General features: G+C 46.2%; 1 protein-coding gene across 1 annotated transcript in view; it reads right to left on the bottom strand.

Annotated features, from left to right (window-relative positions):
* LOC126162711 (acyl-CoA Delta-9 desaturase) overlaps nt 1–20,762 on the bottom strand; it is a 127,855-nt gene that overhangs the window by 66,888 nt on the left and 40,205 nt on the right. The gene's annotated exons all lie outside the window — the stretch shown is intronic.

The raw sequence follows: 20,762 nt of genomic DNA, 5'->3' as shown, positions 1-20,762 counted from the left end.
TCCGCCACCTACTGCCGAAACAGTAGAACAAGCGCTACAAGACCTAACAGGCAGCATCTTACAGGCAGCGGAAGAAGCCACCCCTCCACAAAGGGATGGCCCACCACCGCAAATACAGCTCCCGGAACACTTGCTAGCTCAAATTCGACATAAGAACAGAGTAGCAAAAGAGTGGAAGATCACCAGAAATCAGGCCACCAGGAGGCTGCTCTATCGTCTACAGAGAGAACTGAAGGTAGCGCTCAATGAGCACAGAAACCAGCAATGGCAAAACCGCCTCACAGCTCTCAAAGACGACCACACACTATGGCAAGCGACAAAACAGTTTACAAAACGACGCGCTAGGATGCCGCCACTGCATGGCGAGCGGGGACTGGTCTACAGCCATGCTGGAAAGGCCAACGCCCTCGCCGACTCCTTCGAGAAGCAGTTCCAAGCGGCAGAACCCCAGGACGACGAGCATGAAAGAGTGGTCCGTCGTCAACTGGCTGTCTTCCTCAATGCCGAGGAGGACCCAGAGGACGAACCCATACTTTTTGCCCCCGAGGACGTGGCAAGAGTAATCAGGTCTCTCCCTACAAAAAAGGCGCCAGGGCACGACAGTGTCACAAATCAGTTAGTCAAAAAACTCCCACCCACAGCGATCACACACCTCGCGAACGTCCTCAACGAGATTACTCGATCCCGTGTTTTCCCAGCTTGCTGGAAACATGCGGAGGTGGTCGCGATACACAAACCAGGGAAAGACCCTCTATTCCCGCAGCACTACAGGCCGATTAGCCTCTTGCCAACTCTCAGCAAGATCTATGAGCGCCTCCTGCTAAGACCCATACAAGAACATATTACCAGAGAGCAAATTCTGCCGGATTTCCAATTTGGCTTCCGACAGAACCACTCTGCCCCACAACAGGTCATGAGAATGGTTGAAGCAGCAACAGAGGGCTTCAACCACAGAGGCTACTGCGGGATAGTGCTACTGGACGTAGCCAAAGCCTTTGATTCAGTATGGCATAGAGGGCTACTCTACAAGTTGTACACACAAGGGTTTCCCGGGAGCATAGTTCAGCTGATCAAGAGCTACCTCACGAATAGGACTTTCTCCGTCAAGGTGGAAACTGCCACCTCCACCAGAAGGCGTATTCGTGCTGGGGTGCCACAGGGATCGGTCCTGGGGCCCGTATTGTACAGTTTGTACACTGCGGACACACCAACAGCCCCCCTGGTGCACACCGCACAGTACGCTGACGATACAGCCTTCTACACGAGAAACGCGAACAAGGACCTGGTCATCCGTAGGTTACAAAGGGTTTTAGATAACACAGAAACTTGGGCCCGTCGCTGGCGCATCACCATTAACTCTGAGAAGACGCAGGCAATGCTGATTACCCGCAGGCTCGGAAGGCGCAATCCTCCTCAACGTCCCCCCCTACACCTTCACCTAAATGGAACCCAACTCCCCTAGCGCAGAACCGCCAAGTACCTTGGCGTAACCTTGGACTCTCGTCTTACGTGGAAACCCCACATAGACGAAGTCCATAGGAAGGTCTGCGCCAGAATGTCCATCCTATATCCTATCCTGAACTCAACAAGCTCCCTTCCCTGCCCACTAGCATTAAACGTGTATCAGGCCCTGATCCGGCCAGTAATGGAGTATGCGTGCCCTGTCTGGGGATACGCGGCGAAGCAGCACCTGGACAAACTCCAGAGGCTGCAGAACCGCGCCCTCAGAAGGGCACTGCGCTTACCTCTTGGATTCCCTACAGACGACTTGCACGCCGCAGCCGAAATCCCACTCCTGAGAGAGCGTTTCCAGGATCTGGCAGGGGCCTTCTATGAGGGTTCTTCCAGATCCAGAAACGCACTCATCCACTCCCTAGGTCGGTATGACATGTCCCGCGATAAGCACAAGCGCCCTATGACGATCTTCGACGACTAAGTCGAAGAGAAAATCCCTACACCAAATCCATCATCCTGTTCCTCCCCATATAACAACAAACTTCTCGCCCACCTCAGGCAAGTACCAGACACACTCACAACAATCATCACAAATCACAGACACCAAAAACTACAGAAAAATCACACACACACTTTCACAGGGGAGTAAAAGCCTAAAGGCTACAGACTCCCCCTCACACTTCCCCAAAGAGGGGAAAGCAAAAGATGAGAGAGAGAGAGAGAGACACCGTCAGGTGGCTTGTTGAGTATGGATGTAGATGTAGATTTGGAAATGAGACACAGAAAGCAGTAGACGAATCTTGCTATGTAGACAATAGAATCTGACTGTGGCCGAAGCAGAGGGTTAGAAAACAGGTTTTCTGAAAAAGATAAATTCAGTAACATCGAATTTAGATTGAAGTGTTAGTAAGTCTTTTCTGAGGGTTTTGACTGGAGAGTAGCCTTATATGAAAGTGAAATGTGGACGCTAAACTGACAAGAAAGGAATAAAAGGTTTAAAAACATGGCGCTGCAGAAGAATGCGGAAGATTAGAAAATAATTTTCGCATAATAGGTCACTGCCGAGTAATACGACTGGATGGATCTTGAACCACATACATGGACAGAACTGCTACAGCATAGAACAGAAGGTAACTAAAACAAATACGCAGTGAGGCGAACAGGAATGAGGCCTTTATCCAAATACTGTAATTACAATGAATCCAGGTTGGTGAGGAGTTCTTGCGGTTAGGGGTTCCAGTCCTCCTCCAGCGCAATTGCCAACTGCTGGATGGTCGCTGGTGCAGTACGTCTCCCCAACGCATCCCAGACGTGCTCGATGAGATTAAAGGCGGGGAAATGGGCAGGCCAGTCCATTCGCCGAATATCCTCTCGTTCCAAGAGCTCCTCAGAGTGCGCTGTTCGATGCAGTCGCACGCTATCGTCCACAAAAATGAAGTCATGACCGAATGCACCCTTGAAAAGACGCACATGAGGCAGGAGAACACTGCCACAATAACTTCCAATGGTGAGTGTACCGTATTCAAAGATTTCGAGGCCAGTACGCCAATGAAACACTATTCCTCTATACACCTCTCCATGCACCTAACACGTGGACCACCAAAACAATCACGTCCATCAATGTTCCTGAATGCATTACGTATTCCTACCTCACGCCGTATGAGGGCACGTCCAGAATCACTACTCAGACTGAATTTGCTCTCATCCCGGAAGGGCACGCGATTCCACGCCTCGTCGGACCTGTCCCCTTGCTATGGGTACTGTCGCAAACGGTGCCGTCGATGTGCGGGTGTCGACGGAACACAATGTACTGGTCGTCAGGCTCAGACGCCACTCCTATGCTGTCGCCGAGCCATTGGGAACAGTGAGATTGCGATTGCCTTGCAGTCCTGTTAAATGTACACTACTGGCCATTAAAATTGCTACACCAAGAAGAAATGCAGATGATAAACGGGTATTCATTGGCCAAATATATTATACTAGAACTGACATGTGATCACATTTTCACGCAATTTGGGTGCGTAGATCCTGAGAAATCAGTACCCAGAACAACCAGCTCTGGCCGTGATAACGGCCTTCATACGCCTGGGCATTGAGTCAGACAGAGCTTGGATCGAGTGCCCATGTAGCTTCAACACGATACCACAGTTCATCAAGAGTAGTGACTGGCGTATTGTGACGAGCCAGTTGCGCGGCCACCATTGATCAGACGTTTTCAGTTGGTGAGAGATCTGGAGAACGTGCTGGCCAGGCTAGCAGTCGAACATTTTCTGTATCCAGAAAGGCCTGTACAGGACCTGCAACATGCGGTCGTGCATTATCTTGCTGAAATGTAGGGTTTCGCAGGGATCGAATGAAGCGTAGCGCCACGGGTTGTAACACATCTGAAATGTAACGTCCACTGTTCAAAGTGTCGTCAATGCGAACAAGAGGTGACCGAGACGTGTAACCAATGGCACCCCATACCATCACGCCTGTTGATACGCCAGTATGACGATGGCGAATACACGCTTCCAATGTGCGTTCACCGCAATGTCGCCGAACACGGATGCGACCATCATGATGCTGTAAATAGAACCTGGATTGATCCGAAAAAATGACGTTTTGCCATTCGTGCACCCAGGTTCGTCGTTGAGTACACCATCGCAGGCGCTCCTGTCTGTGATGCAGTGTCAAGGGTAACCGCAGCCATGGTCTCCGAGCTGATAGTCCATGCTGCTGCAAACGTCGTCGAACTGTTCGTGCAGATGGTTGTTGTCTTCCAAACGTCCCCTTCTGTTGACTCAGGGATCGAGACGTGGCTGCACGATCCGTTACAGCCATGCGGATAAGATGCCTGTCATCTCGACTGTTAGTGATGCGAGGCCGTTGGGATCCAGCACGGCGTTCAGTATTACCCTCCTGAACCCACCAATTCTATATTGAGCTAACAGTCATTGGATCTCGACCAACGCGAGCAGCAATGTCGCTATACGATAAACCGCAATCGCAATAGGCTACAATCCGACCTTTATCAAAGTGGGTAACGTGATGGTACGCATTTCTCCTCCTTACACGAGGCATCACAACAACGTTTCACCAGGCAACGTCGGTCAACTGCTGTTTGTGTATGAGAAATCGGTTGGAAACTTTCCTCATGTCAGCACGCTGTAGGTGTCGCCACCGGCGCTAACCTTGTGGGAATGCTCTGAAAAGCTAATCATTTGCATATCACAGCATCTTCCTCCTGTCGGTTAAATTTCGCGTCTGTAGCACGTCTTCTTCGTGGTGTAGCAATTTTAATGGCCAGTAGTGTAGTTGTAACTGCACCCGATATTTTTCGTGGATCCTCTCTTGCAGCACGCAAAAGAAATACGCAGTGAGACGAACAGAAATGACACCTTTATTCAATGAAACCAAGTTGGTGATGAGTTCTTATGGTTAGACATTCCATTCGTCCTTCAGCGCGGTTCATCTGCTGCAGTAAGTGACTCTGACCGACCACCTTCTGTCCTTCAGGCAGCAGAGCCACTGGTTCTAAACGCTCCCCAACCACGTGAAACCAAACTCCTGGGCTACACTCGTCACACTTCGTTCTTCTTGCAATTTCCCGATTAAAAAAAAAAAAAAATGTCGTGTGACGACGGCCTCCCGTCGGGTAGACCGCTCGCCTGGTGCAAGTCTTTCGATTTGACGCCACTTTGGCGACTAGCGCGTCGATGGGGATGAAATGGCGATGATTAGGACAACACAACGCCCAGTCCCTGAGCGGAGAAAATCTCCGACCCAACCGGGAATCGAACCCGGGCCCTTAGGATTGACAGTCCGTCGCGCTGATCACTTTTTTTTTTTGTTGATCTCATTTTTGTTCTATTTTGTTCGTTGTATATATTCGGGGCGGACGTTTCATGTCACCCGTTCAGGTTGTTCGTTAATCCGTTCACTCAGTTTTTTTATTACAGAGGGTAGCTAACCCGCTGACAGAACACGCTGAGCTACCGTGTCGGCACCACTCAGCTACCGGGGGCGGACAATGTCCCGATGATTCCTCTCTATGTGAATTCATACAAAAGTTGTCTCTGCGTCATAACATAATGAAGAACACCACCATAGTGCACCGTAACTGCTTGCTGATTGACTGTATTTTCCCCTCCTTCAACTGCCTCGTGTTGTGGAGCCTGCCTCATTTGGCGCTTTAGTCACGCTTAGCACAAGCCACGTGACATCAATGCTTTGTGTGCACGACTGGGAGGCCTCCAGCAACAGAGCAACATGCTTCCGCACTTTATTCATTTCTGCCAAGTAATTCATATGTTATGGATTGTTATCTATCTCGTCTTTACGTTTTGCTGAAAAATATACAGGTATCTAAACCACTGGATCGATTTCAACGAAACTTTGTGTGGTAAGAAGTACTGTGGAGGCGAAAAGATCCTCCTATTGGTGGGGGGGGGGGGGGTTATTACCACATTACTAACAGCAAACTCGCCTTATTTACTTTTGGACACAGATTTTCGGCTCGGTACACTGGCGACCGACTTTTCAAATACCAGGATTGGAACTTTAATAGTGGCAACTATTTATTTACAGCTCGTACAAAATAGATACGTGTTTCAAAGTTTTACTGACCTTCAAAGTAGTCACCATCATTATGTACAACCCGTTGCCAGCGATGTGGAAGTCGTAGGATACTCTTAGCAGTGCCAGTTGTGTTGACAGTTCGAGCGGCGCGGTCTGTTGCCCGTCGAATTTGTAGCAGTTCTGAAGCGAATGCCGTGAAGTGTTTCCCTCAGTTTAGAAATCGAGTTGAACTCACGACGGCTTAAGTCAGGGGAGTGCAGTAGGTGGTATAGCACTTAGCAACCCCATCAGTCAAACAAAGCAGTAACAGCTTGCACTGTACGTGCTTGAGCATTGCCCTCCAAAATGATGGTCAGGTCCTGCAGAAAGTGTCATCAACTTCTGTCTCTAAGCTGGTCGTAGGTTGTGTTCCAAAAATAAACAACATAGAGAAAGACGTAATGGCACTTTCTACGGGACCTGACCATCAGTTTGCAGGACAATGCTCAAGCACGTACAGTGCGCGCTGTTACTGATTTGTTTGAGTGATGGGGCTGCTAAGTGCTACACCACCTACTGAACTCCCCTGACTTAAGCCCTCGTCAGTTCAGCTCGATTTCTAAACTGAAGCCGGCCGCGGTGGCCGAGCGGTTCCAGGCGCTTCAGTCCGGAACCGCGTGACTGCTACAGTCGCAGGTTCGAATCCTGCCTCAGGCATGGGTGTGTGTGATGTCCTTAGGTTAGTTAGGTTTAAGTAGTTCTAAGTTCTAAGGGGACTGATGACCTCAGATGTTAAGTCCCATAGTGCTCAGAGCCATTTGAACCATCTACACTGAAGGAAACACTACACGGCATTCGCTTCAGAGCTGCTACAAATTCGTCGGGCAATAGACCGCGCCGCTCGAACTGTCAACACAACTGACGCTGCCAAGAGTATCCTTCGACTTCCACATCGCTGGCAACGGGTTATACATAATGCTGGTGACTTCTTTGAAGGTCAGTAAAACTTTGAAACACGCATCTATTTTGTACGAGCTGTAAATAAATAGTTGCCACTATTAAAGTTCTCAACCCTCGTATTTACTGTACACAGGAACGGAGACTGGGGCTCGTTCGTGCACGGGGCTTCGTTTACAGACAATCAGGGTAACTTGTTACCAGTCAGGATATCTTTGTACCACTTATTACTTTTGTCTCAAATCATTGCTGCTTCACCTACTTGTACTATTTATTACTAAAAGTTTCAGTTTTATTACCTCTGTGGTTTGTAATTCGTATTTCAGTTGTCCTTCCATCTTCTTACAAGCTCTCAGGCTTGTGATTATGCTTTAATTGCAATGGCTGTGAAGAGAGTTTCTGGCGACAGTGATTTAACTTGAACAGAGCCAGGTCTATACAAATATCTTGATATTTCAAAGTAAACCTCCAATACTGAATCAACACTATTTTGTTTTTGGTTCCTGTCTTCTCCTTGGATGATCTAAATTTACCCAGAGTATTACATATACTACGTTTTTTAATACTGGTCTAGAGTTACCCTAGATGACAGTATAACTTTGTAACAATATTAAAATAGAAATTTTACTCTAATAGAGCATACTTAGCGTACATTTTCACTTTGCCAAGCATTAACTAACTATAGATGCAAATTGTTACAATATCTGATGTGATATGTAACTTAATTTTTATCCAGTATTTTCAAAAAATGGAAAAAAAGCTGTACAAAGCTACCTCAATTGACTGTGCGCAGAGTACTTTTGTTTAGAATCATTCTTGCTATCTGACAACGGAAGGTTAGTAATTCCCTGAGGGCTCTCACCATGAAGGCATAATTAAGGGAAGATGTCGCTACAGACTTATCCTGTCCGTTGCTTTGAAGCCGACGCTGCCATATTGGATGCCCCAAAGCATTCGATGACTGCTGTTTTAAAATTGTTTCTTGTTCTTAATTTCTGTCGTGTGCACGCAACAGCTGTTTTAAACAGCAAATGTTACAGTGCTTTCATTAATAACAAAGTGTCTGTAAAATATTTTTAGACGTTTTTTTGGCCTTAAGTGCATGTTTCACCTCCTACTACGACGCATTTAGCCTCGTTAATGTAACTTTGTTTCTGTTATGCGTTTCGACACACAAGAAAAAACTAAAGTGTGTTTCAAAAAGAGCGCCTGTCTTGAAACGGCTGGTAAATTTTTGATTGTCTGTTGGTGACATTATTTTGATTCGTTTCTATTTTCAGGAACATTTCTCGCATTCTGAGTCTAACCATGGAACAGTTCACTTGTGCGCAATGTATGCTAATCGTGAGAACGTTTTATCAGAATGGAGAAATTTAACGCAGCAACTGTCAGGCGACTTCCCGCGGATCTAGGGCGTAATGAGGCACCGAATGAATCAACAGTTCGAAGACTTGTGAAAAGGTTCTTTGAGGCAGATTCAACAGTAAACCTTCAAAGTCGTTGGCGTCGTCGTTCTGGCCGAAGTGAGCAGAGTATTGCGGTGGTTCGTGACTGTGTGGCTATTAGCCCAATGAAATCAATTCGTCACTGTTCCCAACAATTGGGTTTAAGCTGTTCTTCAGTACGGAGAATCCTCCGGTATGGTTTCCATTACCACTCCCATAAAATTCAGTTGACGCAGCAGCTTAAAATGATGAATCATCAGAAGAGGCTGCAGTTTGTTGACTGGGTTCTGAGAGGACGACAGCTTCGCAAAAAATTATCTTCAGTGATGAAGCACACTTCCACTTACATGGTTTTGTGAATAGCAGAACTGCCGTATCTGGGGGCTAGAAAACCCTTGCATGATTCTAGGCAGGGACACTCACCCACAACGAGTGACAATTTGGTGCCGCTTTTGCTCGGGCAGCGTCATCAGCCCCTATTTTTTGAAGATTAGGCAGGACAAGCTGTGACAGTCAATGGACACCGATACTGTACGATGATAAGGGAGTTCTGTGGATTCATTTGGATGGGATGGGCATTGAAGATTTCTGGTTTCAGCACGATATTGCTACCTGCCTTACTTCCCGCGAGACAATTCAGTTGCTCCATGAACGGTTCCTAGACCGCCTCATTTCGCGCACTGCTGATAATCAATGGCCACCAAGGTCATGTGACTTATTTCAGTTTGAGTTTTTGTCTGGGGTCATCTTAAGTTGATGGTATGTGCCAATAAATCTCGAAACATCCATGAATTGAAAGAGAACATTCGACGAGTTGTCAACGAAATGGATGTGGGAACTTGTCGTGCAGTCATACTGAATTTCTTGGGCAGAGTTCTTGCTTGCCAGGCATATGCCTCATATTTTTCATACATAAAACGTTAAGGTGGATGAACATGTTTACGTATCTTGTTTGTATTTTTTGCGAAAATAAACTTCTTGTTTTGATATATCAAAACCCGTGCTCTTTTTGAACCACCCTGTATGTAATGTGGCGAGGAAACTGATGTTCAGTATATGACCTCTTCCCGAAGATGTAGGAAACATATACGGACGGAAAAAAATCGCAACACAAAAAAAAAAAATAATATAGAGTAATGAAATTTCGTAAATACATACACTACTGGCCATTAAAATTGCTACAACAAGAAGAAATGCAGATGATAAAAGGGTATTCATTGGACAAATATATTATACTAGAACTGACAAGTGATTACATTTTCACGCAATTTGGGTGCATAGATCCTGAGAAATCAGTACCCAGAACAACCAGCTCTGCCGGCCGCGGTGGTCTAGCGGTTCTGGCGCTGCAGTCCGGAACCGCGGGACTGCTACGGTCGCAGGTTCGAATCCTACCTCGGGCATGGGTGTGTGTGATGTCCTTAGGTTAGTTATGTTTAAGTAGTTCTAAGTTCTAGGGGACTTATGACCTAAGATGTTGAGTCCCATAGTGCTCAGAGCCATTTGAACCAACCAGCTCTGGCCGTAATAACGGCCTTGATACGCCTGGGCATTGAGTCAGACAGAGCTTGGAGGACGTGCACAGGTACGGCTGCCCATGTACCTTCAACACGATACCACAGTTCATCAAGAGTAGTGACTGGCGTATTGTGACGAGCCAGTTGCTCGGCCACCATTGATCAGACGTTTTCAGTTGGTGAGAGATCTGGAGAATGTGCTGGCCAGGCTAGCAGTCGAACATTTTCTGTATCCAGAAAGGCCCGTACAGGACCTGCAACATGCGGTCGTGCATTATCTTGCTGAAATGTAGGGTTTCGCAGGGACAGAATGAAGGGTAGAGCCACGGGTCGTAACACATCTGAAATGTAACGTCCACTGTTCAAAGTGCCGTCAATTCGAACAAGAGGTGATACGCCAGTATGGCGATGATGAATATACATTTCCAATGTACGTTCACCGCAATGTCGCCGAACACGGATGCGACCATCATGATGCTGTAAACAGAACCTGGATTCATCCGAAAATAAGACGTTTTGCCATTCGTGCACCCAGGTTCGTCGTTGAGTACACCATCACAGGCGCTCTTGTCTGTGATGCAGCGTCAAGGGTAGCCTCAGCCATGGTCTCCGAGCTGATAGTCCATGCTGCTGCAAACGTCGTCGAACTGTTCGTGCAGATGGTTGTTGTCTTGCAAACGTCCCCATCTGTTGACTCAGGGATCGAGACGTGGCTGCACGATCCGTTACAGCCATGCGGATAAGATGCCTGTCATCTCGACTGCTAGTGATACGAAGCCGTTGGGATCCAGCACGGCGTTCCGTACTACCCTCCTGAACCCACCAATTCCAGTTTCTGCTAACAGTCATTGGATCTCGACTAACGCGAGCAGCAATGTCGCTATACGATAAACCGCAATCGCGATAGGCTACAATCCGACCTTTATCAAAGTCGGAAACGTGATGGTACACATTTCTCCTCCTTACACGAGGCATCACAACAACGTTTCACCAGGCAACGCCGGTAAACTGCTGTTTGTGTACGAGTAGTCGGTTGGAAACTTTCCTCATGTCAGGACGTTGTAGGTGTCGCCACCAGCGCCAACCTTGTGTGAATGCTCTGAAAAGCTAATCATTTGCATATCACAGCATCTTCTTCCTGTCGGTTAAATTTCGCGTCTGTAGCACGTCATCTTTGTGGTGTAGCAATTTTAATGGCCAGTAGTGTATGTCTGGGTAACATATTTAAGTGATTAACGTAGTAAAATCGCAGGTTAATGTAAACACGAGGTAAGGCATTGCGAATGTGAAATGCTGATACATTAATAACCGGTTTAATCGCCAGAATGTTGAATGCAAACGTGCGTGCATTGTGTCGTACAGATGTCAGTTTGTGAAATGGAGTTCCATGCTTGTTGCACTTGGTCGGTCAACAAAGAAAAGATTAATGCTATTTGTGGATGATGGATCAATGCTGTTTGTTGGCGATGCTGGAGTTGTCCGACGACGCTCGAGTGGAGACAGATCTGGTGATCGAGCAGGCCAAGGCACCATGTCGGCACTCTTTAGAGCGTACTGGTTTACAACAGCGGCATGTGAGCGAACGTTATCCTTTTGGAACACTCCCTGGAATGCTGTTCATTAATGGCAGCACAACAGGTCAAATCGCCCGACTGACATACAAATTTGCGGCCAGATTACTTGGGATAACCACGAGAATGCTCCTGTTGCCATAGGAAATCGCGCCCCAGACCAAATCTCTTGATGTAGATCCAGTGTGTCTAGCATTCAGTCAGGTTGGTTGCAGACCCTTCTAACCAGTACACGACCATCACTGACACCGAGGCAGAACCAGTTTTCATCAGAAAACACAAAAGACCCCCATCCTGGCTTTCACAAACTTCACGGTAAGGTTGCTAGCTGAGTGCATGTCTTAGAGCAAAAAACATATTCACATTTTTGGTCAAGATCAGTAAATGTCGGCACTCAAATATCGAAGATTACTAGGGTCGTTCAATAAGCAATGCAACACTTTTTTTCTCGGCCACTGTCGGCTGAAAAAAACGATTTGTAGTAGGACGTCGTGGAATATTACTGCATCAGCACCAGGAAGTTCCGGTACGTGACAGCGCTATACGTAGCCTTCAAAATGGCGTCTGTAACGAAGGTGCGTTCCAAGCAGAGAGTTACTTTCGGTGGAAAACCGGAGCAGCGCAAATATTTATAGGCGCTTGCAGAATGTCTACGGAGACCTGGCAGTGAACAAAACCACGGTGAGTCGCTGGGCGAGGCGCCCGTCATCATCGCAACAACAGTTGTTGTCCCTAATCCACCATACAGCCCGCATCTCGCACCTCCCGGCTTCCATCTGTTTGGCCCAATTAAGAATGCACTGTGAGGGAAGCGGCACTTGAATGATGGGGAGGTTATGATCCAGCAGGACGTTGGCTCCAACGTCCACCAGTAGAGTGGTACCATGCTGACATCTAGGCGTTATCAGTAAGGCGGCGTAAGGCCGTCACATTGAACGAAGATTATGCTGAAAAATAGGATCTTGTAGCCAAAAGAATGAGGAATAATACTGGGTACTAGAATCCTCAACAAAACCAACCTGCTTCCAGAAAAAAAAGTGTTGCATTACTTATTGAACGCCCCTCTCAGAACTGAAAATGGATGAATATATGTTCGTTTACAATGGATTATTCGACCTTACAAGGTGCATTTGTATTATTTGAAAGCCTGAAAGTTACTACTGTAGTTTCGAAACTAATTCTAACATGGCAATGGGGCACATTTACGCACTATTTTGCATGGCCATCCTAACTCATACTCCAGTCAAGGAAACTTTCAGACAACAGCATTTGGAAACGCAATATAAAGAACGAAGTCCCCGGAAAATAGAACTTAGACATTGCTAAAAAGAGCTATTTGAACCTAATGAAACTCGAACAGAAATAATTAATTATATGAGAGCAAGGACTGATAGGGGCAAGAAATTGGTAAAAACACGAACAAGGAAAAATGGAGATAGGCCTACTTCTGATCTCACAATTAGTTGTCTGCCCAAAGGCAGGTTTTCACGTCGTAACTCTGCATGCTCTCCTGTCTTCTGCCATCCTCTTCAGGTCCGCGTGATTTCCGCTGCCCTTTACATCTACATCTACATTATTACTCTGCAGTTCACAATTAAGTGCCTGGTAGAAGGTTCAACGAACCAAGCTATTTCTCTACCATTTCATTCTCTACCGGCGCGCGGAAAAAACGAGCACTTAAATCTTTCTGTGCGAGCTCTGATTGCTCTTATTTAACCCTGATGATGATTTCATCCTATGTAGGTGGACGCCAACAGAATATTTTCGCAATCGAATGAGAAAATTGGTAACTGAAATTTCACGAGAAGATCTTTCCGCAACGAAAAACGCCCTTGTTTTAATGACTGCCATTTCAATTTACATATCATATCCGTGACACTCTCTTCCCTATTTCGCGATAATACAAAACAAGCTGCCCTTCTTTGAACTTTTCCGTTGTCATCTATCTTTTTGCATCTCCACCTTCCTCTCAATATTCTCCGACAAACTAAATATTCCAAAGCGTCTGTTAGCAAGCACTCCCGTCTCGACAAATGTCCCATCCTGTTATTCTACCTTTCTCTTACAACCTGCAGCACCCTGATAAAGAGGCTGAAAATTTCCATTGTATTTACTGCTAGAAACGATACAACCTTTCAAAAAGAAATCAAGAATGGGTCCAGTATCTTCTACGTAAAAGGTGGGGTCACGGCGACTGCGCCACAGGAACCACATTTTGTGTGTGTGTGTGTGTGTGTGTGTGTGTGTGTGTGTGTGTGTGTCTGTGCGTAAACTGCAACTCGGACAATATCGAATAGGCCTTTAATTAACATCCAGACCTCTATGTAGATCACATTATGCTAACAGGTGGAAGCTCACCAAAAAATTTGTTTATTACCAGTAAAATTATTGTGTTTTACCGTGTTAATTGGGGACACAAATGGAGCCCCCTAGAAGATCGAATAAAAATCGGGCATCCCGGGAACGCCATGCAGCCGGCTAATCTTTCTAAATCCAATATACCAAGGAGGGACGTCTATGTGAACAAAAGATTCTTTTCAGAACCAATCTTAAAAATGACTTCAGTTAACATTGAAGGTTTGTCTGCAAATGAAGAACTTTTACTCTCTGACATGTGCAGCAAATGTAAATGCGATATTTTAATCTTGCAGGAAACCCAAGCGGACCCTCCGGCCACAAACCGAAAATCAAATGCATGATATTAGCTTCAGAAAGACCCCATGAACAGTACAGCAATGCAATATTCATAAAGCCCAGCCTTAGGTTCCATCAGCGGCGATGACTCATATATACAATACAGATAGTTTAACAATGGAACTGAATATATGCATAGTGACCTCCATCTACAAGCCACCTGGGGAAGATTTCACGTTCAGAGAAACATGTAACTTTGAAAGTCAGTCAGTGAAGTTCATAATTGGAGATCTCAATAGTCACAGCACAACATGGGAAAGAAGTCGAAAGATGGGCAGAGAGATCTGGACTCAAGCTTATACACAATCCCAAATTACCAGGCTCTTTCAACAGTGGACGATGGTGGCGTGGGTACAACCCTGACAACATACCTGTCAACAGATCCGATAGCTCAGCACTCAATTAGGTCAGTAGAAGACGCGCTACCGAGAACTCAACATGGCCTATCACACCGTCTGTAAACGATGTAGTGTGTCCAGACTGTCCCATTTCAATTGTGGTTCAACTTCAAGAAGGCATGTTGGACATTTTTCACACAAGAACTGGATGCTGAGATTGGTGAGATACCTCCAGGCACTAGCTCCTATGACACATTTATTCAGCTTACGAGAGGAACGTCTCGAAAACACATCCCTTGAGACTTTAAGAAGGAATACCTAGCTGGATTTAATGACAACATACAAATAATCCTAGGAAAGTACAAGCAATACCGATCCTTTCTCTGAAGGCACCTTGGAGACTGGAGAGGAGCTGCTCCGAACCTTAACCGCTAACAGGGGGGAGAAGTGGTGTGACTTAATCACACCACTGGATATGAAACAGAACAGCAGACCAAATTCCAGTCTGCTCAGGAATCTCAGCAATGCCTCTACAAGCTCCAGGGCACTTCAGACTGGTGTTTCGTCAAACCAAAACGCCCATCAGCTTCTACTCAGTGAGAAAGTCACCCACAGATTGCCCCGTATTTCTATCATAAGAGACCTGGAAAATGAACACCATTGCCGACCGGTATGGCCCTGCGGTTCTAGGCGCTTCAGTCTGGAACCGCGTGACCGCTATGTCGCAGGTTCGAATCCTGCCTCGGGCATTGATGTGTGTGATGTCCTTAGGTTAGTTATGTTTAAGTAGTTCTAAGTTCTAGGGGACTAATGACCACAGATGTTAAGTCCCATAGTGCTCAGAGCCATTTGAACCATTTTTTGAACACCATTCACTTGAGCACATTTCACAGCTGAGGACCTGCAGACGGTAATCGATGAAATGGAAAATGATAAGGCAGCCGGCCAAGATGATTTAAGGATCGAACGAATTAAATGCTTTGGGCCAAAAACTTTTAGATGACTAACGGAACAACTGCATCAAAACGACGTGGATCCCCAGAATCTGCAGAAAACCAAGAGTGGAAGCCCTATCAAAACCAGGCAAGGATACAATAGATCTTAAGAACTTTCGTCCAGTATCTCTGCTGCGCCTCCTGTTCAAGCTCATCGAAAGAATGGTGCTGAATATAATATCCACATCTGTAGATGGGGTCCTAAGGCCTCAACAAGCCGACTTTAGACCAGGTCGCTCTTGCACTGTGCAAGTTCTGAATTTAACCCAGCACACTGAAGATGGGTATGAAAGAAAGCAGGTGACTGATGTGGCTTTCACTGATTGAGTGCAGCCTATGGTACTATTAACCACAGCATGCTGATATATAAGGTTTACCATGTGACTAAAGCTTTTGGATTTTCAAGAATTGTGTAGTGTGTACTACAGAATAGGCGCTTCGCTTCTATATTACCGTGCAAGGAAAAAATAGTAGGTGGAGAATATAGCCTCGCTCAGGACAGCACATTAGTTCCATAGCTGTTATATATTGAACAGCAATGGAGCTAATATGCTGCCCTGAGCGAGACTATATTTTTGGTTTCTCTGCCAACTATTTTTTTTTCCTTGCATGGTAATATAGAAGCATATACACCAACGACCAGCTAACGCATTCTGATGGTAGGCAGATTATAGATGCTCATGACATGGCCGTAAGTGCCCAAAGGAGCACCTTCGAGGAAGTGGAGGAGACATTAACTAGCAGCCTTGAAATGCTGGAGGATTACTATCACAAAACCACGTGAAACCAAACCCATCAAAGACGCAAGTTTGCAGTTTCCACGTGAGGAATAAGGAGCCTTAAAGAAAACTCCATGTGAGATGGAAAGAGCGAGAGCTGGAGCAACTCTCAAATACTTAGTCATGAAGTTGGACATACATCTGTCACTTAAACATCACTGTTTGGACTTTAAGTAAGAGCTCAGTGCTAGGAATAAATCATTTGTAAACTGACCAACACAAACTGTGGTGCTGACCCACAAGTGCTTTGAACAACAGCCACTGCATTCAGTTTGTTGGCAGCTGAATATGCCACATCTGTGCGGGAGAATTCAGCCCATGTGTAACACATTGATGTGGCTGTAAATGAGTCATCTTCCTTCATATCAGGATGTTTGAGGCCCATGCAGACAGATAAGATTTATCCTCTAATAGGAATAGCTCTCCCCATTGTACAGCTGAGATGGAGAGGAAGGAACAGATGACAGATAATCGTCACCCTCTGCACAGGCACCAACAACAGTCCAGTCAGCTTTGTTCAAGAAAAATTTTCCTTTAGACGTAAGAGCCAATCAAATTCACCATCGATTGATGATGATTGGTGTTTTAGGGCGCACAACAGCGAGGTTATCAGCGCCCGGAAATTCACCATCGAAGAGGAGAGACTCCAGCTATGGAAAGAGGTAATACCAAATCCTAGGCTGGAGCTGAAGGAAGAATTTGTGACTGGAGGTAACAAAACTTTCAAAACCTCTCAACAGGCTGAGACCTAGGATCTCCAGCTGAAAGTGTAACCTTGCCCAATGGGGCTGCTTTGATGGGGAACCACTACTTTACTATGGGAATGCCCAAAATGGATGGCCACCTAATGACATGCCCAAATCTCAGCACAAGCTGTACCCCACTACAGTTACAGCTAGCTAATGATACGCCATCTGGGTAGCTCATCATTGAGCATTGACTTACACTGGATTTTAATGTACAGTGTTCTACACACTGAAAATAAATAAATAAACCAGTACACGTGTCATATAGTTTACTGCCAACAAAACATACATGATCCAGACACATTAAAGTGACCACTGCCTATGTTCGACATTAACATACAATAACCATTCACAGATGCTAGGTGGCAGCACTAGCAATGGAGGGTATATAAATCATGTTGGGGGATATGAAAAACAATGCAGTCGTTGTTGTAAAGTGGAAATGGAGTGATTTATTTCATGTTCAAAAGGGCATGCATAATCACTGGCTTTCGGTCCAAGAGTGGAAGCATCTCCAAAATGCCTAAGTTTTTAAAATGTTTGCGTGTCACCGTGGTTAAAGTATACTGTACATGGAAAAATGGCACTATCCAAAGCCGGTGCCGAGGCAACTGTAGTGCACCAGGGGCCACAGGTGACAGGGGAGAACGACATCTACGAGGAGGTGTTCGGGCGAATAGACACGCAACAACTGTTGAGCAATTGGTGACCTACATGAACCAAGGGGCTACCAACAGAATCCTCTCAATGAGCAGTTGGTGAACATTGCTGCGTATGGGCCTCTGCAGCAGGTACCTGGTTTATGCACTCATGCTGACTGCTGTTCATCAGTGAGGACGACTGGAATTCTCATGGCAATACTGCAAGTAGATGTCCACTGAGTGGCGACAGATGGCCGTTGGCATATACAGCGCGAAATGTCCCAAAGCAAACACCCTGCAACTATCGTCAGAAAGATAGATGCCAGAGGAGGGAGTGTTACAGTCTTTGGAATGTTTTTGTGGCATTCCCTCGATGTTCTCGTCATTATGGAGGGCACAATGGATCATAACAACTATGCATCTGTCACTGGGGATCTTGTACATGTCTACATGTAGTTTGTTTTTCCTTGGCACAATGGCATCTACCAGCAGGTCAATATAACTTGTCAAACAGCTTGCCGTACATGGGCGTAGTTTGAAGAGCACCAGAATGAGTTTTCCATGCACCAATCGCTACCACACTCTCTGGATTTAAACTTAATTTTCGCCATGGACCCTCAGCCGAGAAACTTAGCACAACTGAGCGCAGCACTTGAGCTGGAATGGTTCCACATCCCTGTCTGTACATTCTAGAACTTCACTGCCTCTCTTCCTGCATGTCTCGCAGCAATCAGTGCTGTAAAAGGTTGTTATTCATGGTTTAGACGGGTGATCACGTTCATGTGACTGGACAATGTATTTTGAAAAGTTTAGAAGTGTGTTTTGTTTGCTCATTATTATGCTCTACGATATACTTAAACATAGGAGTGTAAACCTGCCCTACAGACTAGGCATATTCACGCACTCGACTTGATCCTACATAAAACTATTTTGCTTTCTTAAATGTAATGTTGAGTTGGAATTACAATGATCAGCCTGAACATTATGAGCACCAAGCTGTTATATAAATTCGTCCAGGCGATAGTAGCATCACCTGTCGAGGAATGACTGCTAGTCAGACATACACACGGTGCATCTAGTATCATTAAGCATGTTGTCTGTGTGTAGAATGGGGATGGCACGCAATCTATCTAAGTTTGACTGAGGGCAGATTGTAATGTTCAGGAGACTCGGCAAGAGCATTTCGGAAACTGCACGACTTGTCGGGCACTTGAGGAGTGCTGTGGTGAGTGTCTTCAACATGTGACGAAACCAGGGTGAAACCACATCCAGACGCTGTGGGGCTGGGCGGCCACTACTCATTACAGATGTTGGGCGTCGTGGGCTGAGCAGACTGGTAAAACAGGCCTGGTGGCGAACTATGGCGGAACTAACATCAGACTTTAATGCTGGGCAGAATACAAGTGTGTCTGAACAAATGGTGCTCCGAACACTCCTGACGATGGGCCTCCGCAGCTGACAACCTATGTGTATGTGCCAATGTTAACACCATGATACTGGTAACTACAACTGAAATAGTCACATGACCATTGGCACTGGACGCTGGCGCAGTGGCAGAGCATTGCACTGTATGGTGAATGCTGATACCTTTTTCATCACGCCGATGGGAGGTCGCAAAGCCATCTATTTGCAGGGGAACAGCTCAGTGGTACACGTACTGCGGAACGGAGACAAGCTGGTGACAGCTCCATTATGCTCTGAGGAACATTGCCGTGGCCATCCACGGGTCCAGTGAAGCTCGTGCAAGGCACCATCACGGCAAAGGGTTGAGTTGGGTTGTTTTTAGGGGAGGAGACCAGACAGCGATGTCGTCGGAAGGGGAAGGAAGTCGGCCGTGCCCTTCCAAAGGAACCATCCCGGCATTTGCCTGGAGCGATTTAGGGAAATCACGGAAAACCTAAATCAGGATGGCCTGACGCGGGATTGAACCTACGTCCTCCCGAATGCGAGTCCGTGGCAAAGGAGTATCGTACACTTGTTGCAGACCACATACACTCCTTCATGACGCTCGTGTTTCTGAGGGCAGCTGCATTTTTCAACAAAATAATGAGCCACGTGACGGGGCCAGGTGTGTGATGGAGTGGTTTGAGAAACACAGTGACGAGTTCCAGTTGATGTGCAGGCCCCCAAGTCGCCATATCTGAATCCGATCAAACACAACTGGGATGTGACTGAACGTGGCGTCAGAGCTCGTTGCCCCCCAGTGGAATTTACGAGTATTAGGTGACTTGTGTGTGCAGATGTGGTGCCAACTCCAGCAACCTACCGAGGCCTCTTTGCTTCCACGCCACGATGCGTCGCCGCTGTTACCCACGCTAGTTCCTTCTCTAAATCCTCGCACGAACGAAAAAATGGCTGACATCGAAATAAAAGGAATAGAAAAGCAACTGAAATCACTCAACAGAGGAGAGGGAAGTCCACTAGACCTGACGGGATACCAATTCGATTCTACACACAGTACACGAAAGAACTTGCCCCTTTCTAACAGCCGTGTACCGCAAGTATCTAGAGGAACGGAAGGCTCCCAATGATTGGAAAAGAGCACAGGTAGTCCCAGTCTTCAAGAAGGGTCGTCGAGCAGATGCTCAAAACTATAGGCCTATATCTGTGACATCGATCTGTTGTAGAATTTTAGAACATGTTTTTTGCTCGCGTATCATGTCATTTCTGGAAACCCAGAATCTAATCTATAGGAATCAACATGGATTCCGGAAACAGCGACCGTGTGAGACCCAGCTCGCTTTATTTGTTCATGAGACCCAGAAAATATTAGATACATGCTCCCAGGTAGATGCCATTTTCCTTTACTTCCGGAAGGCGTTCCATACAGTTCCGCACTGTCGCCTGACAAAGTAAGAGCCTGCGGAATATCAGACCAGCTGTGTGGCTGGATTGAAGAGTTTTTAGCAAACAGAACACAGCATGTTGTTCTCAGTGGAGAGACGTCTACAGACGTTAAAGTAACCTCTGGCGTGCCACAGGGTAGTGTTATGGGACCACTGCTTTTCACAATATATATAAATCACCTAGTAGATAGTGTCGGAAGTTCCATGCGGCTTTTCGCAGATGATGCTGTAGTATACAG

This window comes from Schistocerca cancellata, chromosome 2 (assembly GCF_023864275.1).
Source record: "Schistocerca cancellata isolate TAMUIC-IGC-003103 chromosome 2, iqSchCanc2.1, whole genome shotgun sequence".
Classification (NCBI taxonomy): Eukaryota; Metazoa; Arthropoda; class Insecta; order Orthoptera; family Acrididae; genus Schistocerca; species Schistocerca cancellata.
This window is presented reverse-complemented; position numbering and strand designations above follow the sequence as displayed.